The following is a 12912-nucleotide window of genomic DNA, read 5'->3' as shown; positions in this document are numbered from 1 at the left end:
GTGCTCCAGCATTAGGAGTGGTTTGAGGAAAGAGACTGTTAGCGCAGCACTCTTACTGCAGGCAGTCCCAGCTGCTGGAGGCAGTTTGAGCCCAATCTAAAGAAGCATGCTGTTGTCACAGGAGCCCCGATGAAAGAAATGGCTATTTATGCAATCAGGTGCACTGCTCGCTTATGGATGTACTAATAACCCCCGTTTGGATGCAGTCTTCAGTACCTAAAATCTTCTTGTCATTGTGCTGTTCCTGAGAACTTGTTTTGACAGATCAGCTGGAACGTGTACCTGATGCTCAGACTGAACCGCTGCATCACAGGGCTCCATGTGATGCAGAAGCATAAAGGGGTAGTGAAAACCAACCCTACAGGGCAGGGTGCAACAAAGCACGTACATCCATTCAGACTGCTGACCCAGCTAGCAGCTCTTGTAAAACTGACCACAACAGCGTGAATGTAAAAGAAAGCAGGGCAGCAACGTGCATTTGTGCTGGTCCTCAAGGCATAAGTATGAAATAAAGGTTTCTTCTTTAAGGATTCAGATATAAAGTTTATATTGGGTATAATTGGGATGTTTGGTGTAAGCTGCCACAGGATCCCATTAGCCTTTCTTAAGTGAAGTTGTATATTACATATCAAATTAACTGGAAGTTTACTTTGTCTGCATATAATGCAGGGAGGAAGGAAAATCTGAGCCAATGGGTCAGTCAGAAGAGACCGGAGCGCCTCCAACAGTGGTTAACTGGGGTATAAAGCTGCCCCAGTTGAAATACTTAAGGGAACATCAGACTTTCTGATCGTGACTTGGGAAGATATTTCCAGATGCAGGAAACGTTTGAAGTAACATCATTTACAGGATGGTTCGATGCCAGGGGTTTTCATGTCAAACAATGTGCATGGAGTGCCTCGCTGTTTTCCCAGTAAGGTTGGCAGAGGGAGAGGAAGGGAGGCTCCCAATGTTACCTAGTGGTTGGGCGCTGCCACCACTGTTGCAAGTGTTGCTTCTGTGTATCTGCAGCATGGGGATGGTATGGCAATGTGATCAGGGTGACCAAGGGGCAGGCAACACTTGGTAACAGTGGGACCAAGGGAGGGAAACCCCTGATCTGAAGAAGTCAGAACTGTGGAGAAGCGAGAGCTGGGCAAGTGAACCCACAAAGAGCTGGCTCAAAAAACTGAATCTACGGAGAGCACCTGGCTGGGATTGTTGTATACAGCATAGCTTTGTCATGGATGCATTTGGAAGTAAAAGCCTTCTACCCTATATTTTCTGCTTGTTTTGTAAGGATGGATAGACCTTATTCAAGAGGTGGTGGTTGGGTTTACATCAAAAATCCTTGGAGAGAGCGCCAGCACAGAAAAAGGCTCCTTGAGAGTCAATCTAGCCAGACAATGAGTAGCTGACTTAACCCAAAGATCCAGCGAGTGGTTGCAGTTTCTTCTTCCTTCATGTTCAGAGGAACACGCCTGCACAGAAAGTACAACACCTGTGTTGTTGCCCGTAGCATTGCTATGGAGCCATAATGATGTTTGTGAAGCAACTTCAGAGGAAACAGCATCCTCGCCATTGAAGACAATCTAGTTTGTATGGTCGTGTCACAACAGTGGCCTGCTCAGATCCGCTGCTGCTTTCTTTCTGGATTGCAGAGCTCCATCTGTTGTGTTTCTTCACATCTTTGATCCCTCGCTTTTGTTCCTCTTTGTTACTTCTTTCACCCTTTCCTTTCCTTGTTGGTTTTTGCAGGTGGGTGTCTTTTTAGGGGAAACAAATTGAGGAGCGGCGCCTTTACGGTCCCCTGTCGTTCTGGAAAACCTTTAGTAACAACCATCACTGGAAAGAAGCGCTGCTCTTGTTTGCTTTGTGCACAGGATATCATTTCCTTGCTTGTGCTGAAGAAGAAAAAATGATAGTTGGGAGGTCAGGGGGATGATATAGGTCAGTTAAAAGCCAAAGCAGCATTATTTCTTACATGTTGAGAAAAGTTCTGTCTTGCAAAGTGGTGTAAGCAGTCTTTGCTTGATGACCTAGAATGTTTTATTTAATGCACTATTTCAGTTGCACCGCAAATAAGCTTCAGAGTTTGGTTACTTTGGATAAAGCAGCGTTTGCTCCTAACAATGCTTATATGTCCATAACCCTGTCTACTTTACTGAGGGACCTGGGAAATGCACAGGGCATGCAAGGAAGTGGGCTGAGCTGTGCCTAAAAGGTGTGCTGTGAGGCTGAGCAGAAAAGTGATAGGAGCCCGGGTGTGGAGGGGGAGGCACCGTACATGGTTCAATCATAGAGTGGTTTGAGTTGGAAGGGATCTTTAAAGGCCACCTAGTCCAAGTGCCCTGCAATGGCAGTACAGCTAAGATCCCTTCTCCTAAGAGCAGCCTTGATGTGCACACTACTTGGTAGCTCACTAAGCTCATCTCCTAGCAGCAGCAGGCTTCAGTGCACACACATATAAGGAAAGCACAGCACATATTAGCAGCTTTTTGGCCAGGTACTATCCTGGTGGTGCATTTTTTTTTCTTTTTTGGGGTGTTTTGAAGGTGAACAGAACCTCAATTCCGTCCTCACACCTTTTCATGCTACCTCAATTGCTGCTTGCAATGAGAAGCAGTTTTCCTTCAGCGTCGGGGCTGAACTGACGAAACGTGAGGATCCCTTCAGGGTTGCAGCGTCTTCCTTCTCCGAGCGGGCTGAGCCATCTCTGGGAGGTATGCAAAGCAGCAGGGCGATACTCGCAGCCTTATCGGCGGCTATCGCTCGGATCTGCTGTTTACTCCAGACTCCACCTTTGCTTGGAAAGAGCTCGCGATGCCACGAGGTAATTCTTCCTGCTTGTTCCGACTGCCGTCCGCCCCTGCCTGCCTCAGGCCGGGACAGCAGACACCATACAGCCAGCAGGCATCGTGCCGCCCTACGCACCTACCGTCTCCCCTTCCCCCGCTGCGCCGCTCCGTGCTGCCCGCGCAGGCCCTGCCGCCGAGCACCGGCGCTTCGTCCACAGGCGGGAGACGCGGCCCGCCCAGCCGGCACGCCTGGGCCGGTATAAATCCGCATTATTTTTGCTTTACCTCCAATTGATTGGGAACAGGTCCGGCCTCGCGTACCATAAACACCTATTAAAGCCAAATAAATACGTCTACGGGGAGCTCGGCTAAATCGGGGCAGCGGGAGGCTCGCCTCGCGCCCGCCGGCCCCACGCAGCCCGACGCCTCCGCGGGGGGCCTCGCCCGCGCCGGCCGTGAGGGGGCGGCGCTCCCCATTGGCCGGCGGCCGCGCCCAATCAGCGCGGCGGGGGGAAGCCCGGCCGCGGGGTGACGTCGCGCGCGGAGTGGCCGTTGGGGCCGTTGGGGCGGGGCCGGCTCTGAGCTGCGCTCCAAAGGCCTGTCAGGACGGTAACGCCCCGCACACGCTCGGTACTGACACTGACTTCTCTCAGAGTGGCCTCTTACAGAGGGGAAAAATGCGGAGGAAATGGGAATTTCCCATCAAGTCACCTTCAGTGAGAGGTGAATCACGGACCGTTCGTTGCTAACGATGGAGCTGAGAGCAGCGTGGTTGCATCTCACAGAGATGAACTGACCTTTCCTCGTTGGTCTGCAGCTTTAAACCTGAGGAGGTGCTTAGAACTGAGAGCAGGCAAAGCAGCACTGCCTTGGGGAGTGCTCTTGTAGCAGGCAAGCCAAGCCCATGCGGGCATGCTGGGACACCGGGCTCCAGAGCACGGCACCTGAGAGCCTGGAGTGAATGCACACAGCTGAGCACCTCTCCATCGCCTCCCGTGTTTCTAGGTACTTGCTGATAGCATTTGTGCATTGGAACACTCCCTGATGGCGAGACAAGCAGCAGCAGCATCTGAGAAGCACATAGGCCTAATTGATTCCAGACCCAACCGGCCTGGATTTTGTTTCCTCTTATTCCAACTTTCTGACCTTGTAAAAATTATCTTGATTGTGTTATAGCAAAACAAGGCCGTGATCTTGCAAAAACTACCATGTGTGTGACTGCCGGGCGGCGCTGAGTGGAGCGCTGCGGATGGAACCGATGCTGACAGCGCTCAGCCCCAAGTTGGCTTGTTTGTTTTGCTTCGCTGTCTCTGACCCTGGCAAAGCAGTCGCCTCACTTCTGCCGAACACAAGATCTGGGGTTTCGTTTTTAAAAGAGGTAAAAGTGTGTAGTGAAACTCTATGAGGTAAGGGACGCGTTTTAAATCCCCGCAAGTAGTTTCAGCTCTTGGAGTTTTATGGCACTCAGACTCGGAGAGATAACAGCAAGGATTTCAAATAAATACTTACTGCCTGTAAGTTTTACTCTACTTCTTTTTTTCCCCTTGTGTACTGGAGGTCTGTGTATTTCAAAGAATTGTTTCTAGGGCTCGGTATGAAAGTTTAAGGACTTACTGCCTTTGATGGTAACTTTTATGATGCCGTTGTGCCTTTGCATGAAAAAGTAATAAAAAAGACCTAGGGCAGTATAAGGCATTTGACGTGTGGCTGTCTTTGGTGCTGGAAATGTGTAACTGTTTTCTGCCTGACAGTGACCCAAGGCCCACCTACACCGATCCTTTCCTTCTGCTGGCTGCCTCTCCTTGCACTGGGAAACCTGCAGCCTGCTGGCCTTAGACCTCTGTGAAGACTTGTAACAGAAAAATCCTCTTCAGCATGTTGTAATAATTATGCTCCCTCTCTTTATTTCTCTGAAGGTTCCCCCTTTTTTTTTTTCTTTCTCAAGATCAGGAATAAATTATGTATTTATGCCTTTATCAGGAAGCCTCCCATGGGAAGTCCCTGTAAGCACTGGGGTTGCCTGTCTGATGGCAGGAGGCTTATGAACAGCAGCTCCAGGTGGAAGCAGGCCTTCTGCTCCTCCCTCTGCTCTGCTGCAATCCCCATTCACTGCAGCCCCAAGAACTGAGACTGAGCTGCAAGTATGAGAAAGCCATGGCCATCTGACTGAGGTACATCTGCCTTTATCCGAGCTCACAGAATGAATCACTGAATGGTTTGGGTTGAAAAGGACCACAATGATCATCTGGTTTCAACCCCCCTGCAATGTACAGGGTCATCAACCACCAGACCAGGCTGCCCAGAGCCACATCCAGCCTGGCCTTGAATGCCTCCAGGGATGGGGCATCCACAGCCTCCTTGGGCAACCTGTTCCAGTGTGTCACCACCCTGTGTGAGAAACTTCCTCCTAATATCCAGCCTAAACCTCCCCTGTCTCAGTTTTAAACCATTCCTCCTTGTCTTATTACTGTCCACCCTCATAAACAGCCATTCCCCCTCCTGTTTACACTCTCCCTTCAAGTACTGGGAAGGCCACACTGAGGTGTCCCCAGAGCCTTCTCCAAGCTCACTGACATAAAGGTGTTGCAGGGAATTTTCTTGTATATAACGTAACACATCAAATCATCCTGGACATGCAACAACAAACGTGACAAAAAATTAAGCCTATCTCTAGCAGCTTTTAAAGCTGGTTTCTAGGAAGTTGGTGTGAATACGGATAGCATCTTGTTTGAACTTTTTATCTTTCTTGTAAACATTTCCACCTCAAGGTGGAAGTGGAGAGTGGTAGATTACGTAGCAAATACAAAAAAAAATAAGCCCTGAGCGCATGTGTAGTGTCCTGCCTCAGAATTTGTGTTGGTAACTTCCTATATTGAAGATGTAACAACGATGACTTGTACCAATGTTGTATCTTGTTGCCTCTATCTTCCAGCCACTGCTTTACTTATAAGTCGCATGAGAACTTCAAGTGAAATCCTGCTTGCTCAGAAGTAATGGCGTATTCCATGCTCTCACTGCTAATTATACAGCATGTCCTGGCTTGCAGTTTTTAAGAGAGAAAACAATAGGTCCGTTGCTTACATGTTGTGTCATCCGGTGCAGCGATACTGCGCAGCTCACCAAGTGTGACCTGTGGCATTCCCCATGCAATGCACATCTCCTCCCTCTTCTGCAACCACAGGATGAAGACACGAGGTCTGGTTGCCTTAGCATTTCAGCAATTTCTGTCCATCTGCTGAGAACCCACAAGCAATATGACGATTGTGCAACTTTCTGGTAATACACAAAGTATAAACAAGCACACATGCAAAAGGTGAATTTCTGGCTGGTTTGCAGTGCTGCAAAGCTGAGGTATTTAAACACAGAGCAAGTTTTGGATTCACGACAGAAAAGAAGTAGAATGGAGGGACACAGAGTGAGGCAATGGAAGGGTGCGGTGCTTTATATGCTCACCAGTGACTCTGGATTTATTTCTTTATGGTCGCAGTGCTCACTGTAACTGAGGCAGGCTGTGGTGTGTATGCACATTATCCCTGTCCTCCATACGGTGCTGATTCGTATTCAGTTTGGGCCCATCCTGAGCCAATGGAGTGGAGATCACGGCTGACAACTTTGCTACTCCCTCGCAGCAGAACTGTGATAAACTTTAAACATAACTGTGTTTGAGACTCTGTTCTCAGGGACGAGTCTGAAATAGGGGACAGAACAATGTCTTTTCTCTCCTCCTTACAAGTGTACGGAGCTTTTACGTCTGTCTGATCACTTTCTGAAACAATATTTCCATGCCTGCCCTTCTTGAGGGGGAAAGGACGAGACAGGGAGGGAAAGAGACGGAAGAGATGTCACGGATTGCTCTGCTGTAAGGCACTGACATGCTACTGTGATAAGTGCAGTGTGAGAAAACACAAAGGATAATATGGATTGCTGCAATACAGAGCATGTCTATGAAATGTCTGAATTACACCAAGCGGGGCGGATGGTGACTGCAGTGGATGATCAGCTCAGAAATCAAAATGAACTTAACAACGGAAAAGTGAAATTCACTTGAAACAATCACCAGTTTAAGGCAGAAAGCAAGCTGGATGGTTACGTGGGTGCGGAGAGAATCGCTAACTAAACAGCAACTGACTTTGCTTTTGTAAAATCCAATGCTCTCTTAGGATTTATCAATAGGTGGCATATGTAAGTCACAGAGTGAGATGTAGGGATGACTCCACAAAGTGCAGTTATAGCACTGCCTTTGGTTTAGTCTTCTCTGATGAAAAGGAAGTACAGCTCAGGGCAAAAAGAAGTAAGTGTTGTAGAGTATAGAAGTACACGGGGAGGGAAATAAGTATGTTGAGCATTAGAGGGATTTGGGTAAATTCTCACAGTGTGCAAAAGGCAAGAAGAGAGGTCTTTGATTACTGCGGGAAAGTCGAGTTAAACTAATCTGTATAGAGGGAGAATGCTTTAGATTCAGTATGGGAAGGGTGGGAGGATGGTTTAGGTGGGATGTTAGGAGAGTGGGAGGGGATGCAGCAGTAACTTTTAGGTTGGCCCAGTAAAATACCAGAACAAGCAGCTTGGGAAGTCGGGGTATCTCCTTCCTTGAGGGCTTCCAGGAACAGGTTAGACAAACATCTGCTGGGGATTGTCTGCCCACTTGATCCTATCTCTGTGCGGCCGCTGTGACCAGATGGTCTCCCCGGATCCTTACCGCCTTCTTTCTGGAAGTTCAGCGAGCAGGGAGCGGACTGGGCCTGAGTTTAGTGAGCAGGCAGAGGAGGCAGTATCATCTGGTTAGCTGATCCTCTTTCAGGATAGAAAAAGAATCCAAGGAAAGCACATCTCCCTTATCTGTTGAAAGGAATTGATTTGGTTGTTGTTGCTGTTGGCTTGCGATTTTATGAAGGGTTTACAAAAAAAAATAGACGGAAAAGATGTTACATGTAACACATTTAAGCTGTCCCTCGGGCATTTCGAGAAACAATTTAAAATGTATCTTTTCCTCAATGAACATAAGTAGCGAAAGTAACAAGTTGACAATTATTTCTCAAGGGTATTATGAAGGGTGTTCGGATGTGTTTCTAAGTCACATCGTGCTGTATGTAACTGACCACAGCTTATGTGGGTATTTCTGACCATACCCCAGAATTTAGCACCTGGGTGTTTCTGGAACGCTTAAAGCCAGAAAGTAATGGTGACGAGTCGCTTCAACCCAGCACAAGTTGCTCAGTGCCTCACTGAAAACCGTGTGGAAGGAAAGCTGAAGGAAGCACGCGAGCCTCTCCCTTTTCCACAGGCGAGCTCAGTGACTGCACGGTGTCCCCACGCCGACAGCTCCCTGCCCGCCACAGTGAAACGAGGTTAACACAGGATGTGCTGCCCACAGCCAGGGGACGTGACCCCACGGCAGGACATGGGCGCCCCGAGCCGGCCCTTGTGCTGCACCCTGCACGGAGGAGGAAGTGGCGGAAGCACTGTGTTGCTAAGCAGGCAGGCCGCTGTGTTTTTCTGTCAGCTGATGCATGTGTCAGGTGTGTGACTTCATTCTGAGATATGATGCGTTCCATTTATTAAGGACAAAGGTCAGAAGCCGTCAACACAGTGGTAGCTGTGGCTCGCCTTATAAGACGAGGCGTGTTCTAAGCCAGCAGAGATGGAAGTGGGAGCCTTTACCACGTTGAGAACAGAGCTGGCCCTGATGGCAGAGGGCGGCTGTGATGGCAGAGAGTAGCACAGCCCGTGAGCACACAGCTCGAGAGAGCAGCTCCCCTGGAATCCTCTCCTGCCACCAGAGGTGGTCAGAGGCAGTGAAAGCCTCATGGAAAGCTAAGAGGAAATCTTGCTTTTGACAACATTAAGCCTATTGGAGAAGGAGAGCAGGTTTATCACCTCTGTAGTGGGAGCAGATGAGGTGCTGAATCCCAGCTGGTGTTGCTATACCAGAAAACTCGCGGAGAGTAGAGCAAATTGTGAGAGTGATGCTGCTTGCTGTTGCAGGACTCCTGGTGTGAGGCTCATGTCCTGGGGCGAGTGGCACACAGTGCCCATTCCCCAGCTGATGAGCTCCCCACGTAGCTGTGGCTGAACAAAAAGCCACCGCAGTGTCTGTCCCCTGACAGCCCTCGCTCCTTTAACTTGCTGGTGCCACAGGGTGGCTCTGTGCAGCACCGCGCTCCTGATGCCCTGAGATGTTCACGGAGTTTGCTCTGGTACGAGCCTGCCACTTCCTGCCACTAACCGAGGTCTGGGTGCGTGCAGCATGTCAGCCCGCGGTACATCGGTGAGCAATTTCTTCTAGAGAAAGGGATTTTGTTTTCCTTTAGTGTATGGCACATCATTACCATCTGTACCCTTAACCCCCTCAGCCTCCTGTTCTTCCATTGCTGCCCAATTTCTGAGAAGCTCTGAGTAAAACTTTCAGTTGTGAAAGAAAGAGAAAGCACTTGTCTTTTTTTTTTACTTCTCCACTTCTCTGCAGCAATACCCAGAGAGGAATAAAGCACGAGTGAGCGCAGGGGTTGTGCAATTGAGGAGATGCCCCCCCCCCCCCCCCCCCCCACACACACACACTGCAGGACAAAGCGCAGTGCTTTAGGCTGCACCTCAAACACTGTCTGGTGGGCACAGGGCTCCTGATGTGGGTGCTCCAGCTCCCATTGCAGATTCACAGAGAGAAAAGTAAAAGGCTGTGGAATAAGAAGGCGTCAAGAGCTGGATACCTCAGTACAGAGCTCCCTTGGGAACTGCACGTTCCTCCATCAACACAGTTTTTAGGAAGGAGTCACATCTGGGGACTTGCCACTGCCAGACGTCCTGCCTTCTGAACAACCATGCCCGGGCTTCAGATCTTCATTTCACTATAGCTGCCTTTTAAAACAGATGCTGGTTCTTCAAAGTCCTCCAGATAAATAACCTTCCTTGGTATCTGCAGGTGATGCAGAATCGTTTGCATGTTGTGAGAGCTGTGTTTCAGAACACATGTAAATTCTGCCTCGTAATCTCAACGCCTCCCTTCTTGCAGAGCACATTACCTTATCTCTGCGTCACGATGCCTGCCTCAGCGAGTGACTCGCCCGGCTGTGCACACCGTGTCCCCACCTGGAAGCCTTACCCAGCCAGGTGAATGCAGCATTGCGTTCAGGCTCTGTCAGCGCACATAGCCTCGCTTGGCAACTGCTGTCAAAATTCTCAGCCATTAATGCAAATTCTTTCTAATCTGCTAGCCAAATGGCTGCCTGCATCATGTGGATTACCCGGCTCGCCAGCACACAAAGGGCTGGGTGACTACAAGGGAATTTTCATCCCTGTCATCTCCTGGATACTTTAATGAGCTCTTACCAATAAGGTTAATCACCAAGACTTCCACCTCGCCGTCTCTTTGCTCTCCTACGGTGCCTCACGGTGCGTGTTGGCAACCGGGGGCGTTATGGCTTTCTCTATGGGGACAGGCCGATGGATGAGTCAGTTTCAAAACTTTTCCTACATAGCAGCACTGCAGCGATGTATTTCATCTGTGTCTTTTGCTGTGGTAGTGCACACGGTGCCTTAACGCCTGCCTCGTGAAGGCTGACTCACACCTTCGAGTGCTTTCCCCAACTCTCCATGTCTTACTGTTGGTGACTTCCCCGCTTCCACCTGCTTTGTCAAAGTAGTGCCCACAGCTCTCTCTTCCTTCTGGCTCTGAGGAAGGTCTGGGGACGCTTTCCATGCGCACAACCTGCCGTAAGCCACTTCTTCCATAGGCCTGGATGAAGGTCTGCCGTATACGGGTGAGAGAATCCGGTTCTGTTCCTTTCAGAAGGAGCTATGCACGAGGGGTGCGGGCATTTTCTTTTACCTTGGAAGGCACTACTGAACCGGGCTGCCACGCGCGTTCCCTCTTGCTGCGGTGACACAGTGACACGCTTTGAAGAACAGCCGCACTCCTGTGATTGCCCGATCCTGTCACCACACGGCTCTTCAGGCTTCTTCTATGCTCGGAAGCTCTGCAATCTGATTTCTGCTCAACAAGAAACTGAAACAAGCTTCTAGGGGGAGCCGCGGGGCTGCTGCCGGTAGTCTCACAGTGAGCTTCTCCCGGCCCTGACTCCTGGGGAACTCCAATCTCTGAAGGCAGGGGCAGTTCCTGTGCCGTGCCAAAGCGCCGGGGTGGGGATGCAACACTCAGCACCGAGCTGCCAGGTAAGGAACCACTGCAGGGCTGTTCGCTCTCAGCTGAAAACTGAGTAAACTGAAACCGGTTGCATTCAGTTGGGAGGACGCCTCTGGTGCAGTTGTTTTCACACAGCAGAGAGAAGCGTTTTAAAAATAGCAGCGTCGTAAACCAAGCAGATTTGGTGGAGCCCGTACTCCGGGCATGTGCTGCTTTCAAGTGATTTTCAACACCGTTTCCACTCTCTATTTTTAACTTTATGGACGACCACTGTGAGGAACAGGGGAGGCATTATGTGATTATGCGGCCACCGGGCCCAGGAGCGGGCCAGGCGCTGCCCGCGGCGCTCTCGCCTTGGTTCGGTGCAGCGCTGAGGCGGGAGCGTGGAACGGGAGCGAGCGGAGCTTCGGCTGCTCCGTTGGCGGGGGCTTCGGTTTCCCTCTCAACATGCCACAAAGCAGCGAGGAAAAGGCAGCGCTTCACCAAGCACTGCCTCGCAGCTCCCACAGAGCGGCACACGGCATCCCGGCGCTACTTCACATCCCAGCCCCTCGCACTTTTCGGACCCGCTCAGTTCCCAGAGCGGCTCTGACGAACTACCGCGCGCTGTCGGTGCCCGCGCTCCGATGACATTCTCTCGCTTCCCCCGCACGGAGCCCGTTCCGCTCACGCCGCCCCGCACGGCGCACAGCCCTCCGCCCTCCGCCGTGCCCACGAGGCGAGGCCGAGCTTCGCGGGCAGCGCCCGATGGCCGCCGGGACAAAGTCCGCCGGGCGCGGCGGGAGGCCCCGGCCCCGCGGAGAGCAGCGGGGGCGACCCCGGGGCCGGTCCGAGGGATGCCGGGCGGCGCCGCTCCCAGCTCCGGGCCCGGCCCTCGAGCGACCGCGGGGGGCGTCCCGGGACGCGGAGCTGACCCCGCGGGGCTACGGGCCCGATCCCCTCGGCCCCAGCGGCGGACAGGGCGGAGCGCCCGGGGCATTTGCATGGGGGACGCCGCTTCGCTCCAGCTCCGTGCCCCGCCGCGCTTCCGGGGCCGAGGCCGAGGCCGGGGGGGCGGTTAGTGACCCCGCGCCCCTCCCCCGCTCGGGGCCGGTTCTCCACCACCGCCACCCGCCGCTTCTTCTTCTTGGTTTTTTTTTTGTTTTTTTTTTTCCCCTTTCCTTTTTTTTCTTTTTCTTTTTTTTTGTTGTTGCATAAATTATGCCGGGCGGGGCCGTGACGTCGCGGTGGGGCGGAGCGCGCGGCCGCGCTCGCCCCCGGGGAGGGGGCGGTGTCGGGGGCGCGCCTTGTGGCGGCGGAGGGAGGGGAAGGAGGAGGAGGAGGGGGCGGCCGCGGCAGCCGCCTGGCTGGCTGGTGTCTCGCTCGGCTCGGCTCCTGCGGGCGCGCTCGCTCGCTCGGGAACTATCGGATTAAACTTGAATCGAGTGAAATTACACAAAGGAGCGGAGCGGAGCCGGGACCCGGCGGAGAGCCCGAAACTGCCCGAGCCCCGCGCTGACCCTTCCTCTCTCCCTCCCCTCTCCCTCCCGCCCCGGTCGAGGAGCCCCCTCCTTCCCTCTTAGCCCGGCCCCGGGGCGAGCGAGCAACTCCGTGTGCGAGCTCCGCGCCCCCCCCGGCCGGCGGCACCAACTCCGCGCCGGGTGCCCCCCTCCCGCCCGGCCCTCGGCGGAGGGCAGCGAGCAGCGAGCGGGGGGCGCCGGCCCCCGACGGCCCCGCGGCGGCCCCGGTGAGTGCCCGAGGAGGGGGCGGGCGGGAGGGCGCGGAGCGGCGGCGGCGGGGCCGGGGCTGGGCAGGGGGACGCTGCGCGGCCGCGGGCGGGGCCGGGGGGGGGTCCCAGCGGGGCGCTTCCCCCGGTGTAAATGGCTTTTTGTTGTGCTGCGGCCGCCTCGGGGGAGGGGAGGGCAGTGGGGAGCCGGAGCGGCGGCGCCCCTTCCCCTTTCCCTCCCCCCCACCCCCCCCCCCCCCCCCTCTCCCCGGTTCCTCTCATTAAGTTTG

The 12912-nt window shown here is 52.9% G+C and overlaps 1 protein-coding gene across 5 annotated transcripts in view; it reads left to right on the top strand.

Annotated features, from left to right (window-relative positions):
* Window positions 1-12246: 12246 nt before the first annotated feature.
* The window catches only part of CHD7 (chromodomain helicase DNA binding protein 7), a 126524-nt gene continuing 125858 nt past the window's right edge, over window positions 12247-12912 (top strand). For all 5 annotated transcript variants that reach the window (XM_072328528.1, XM_072328527.1, XM_072328525.1 and 2 more), the window contains exon 1: window positions 12247-12643. The gene's annotated coding sequence lies outside the window, so the exon portion shown is untranslated. The remainder of the gene's footprint in view (window positions 12644-12912) is intronic.

Source organism: Excalfactoria chinensis, chromosome 2 (genome assembly GCF_039878825.1).
Source record: "Excalfactoria chinensis isolate bCotChi1 chromosome 2, bCotChi1.hap2, whole genome shotgun sequence".
NCBI classification, from domain to species: domain Eukaryota; kingdom Metazoa; phylum Chordata; class Aves; order Galliformes; family Phasianidae; genus Excalfactoria; species Excalfactoria chinensis.
The sequence above is the reverse complement of the archived record's forward strand: the minus strand, read 5'-3'. Positions and strand labels throughout refer to the sequence as shown.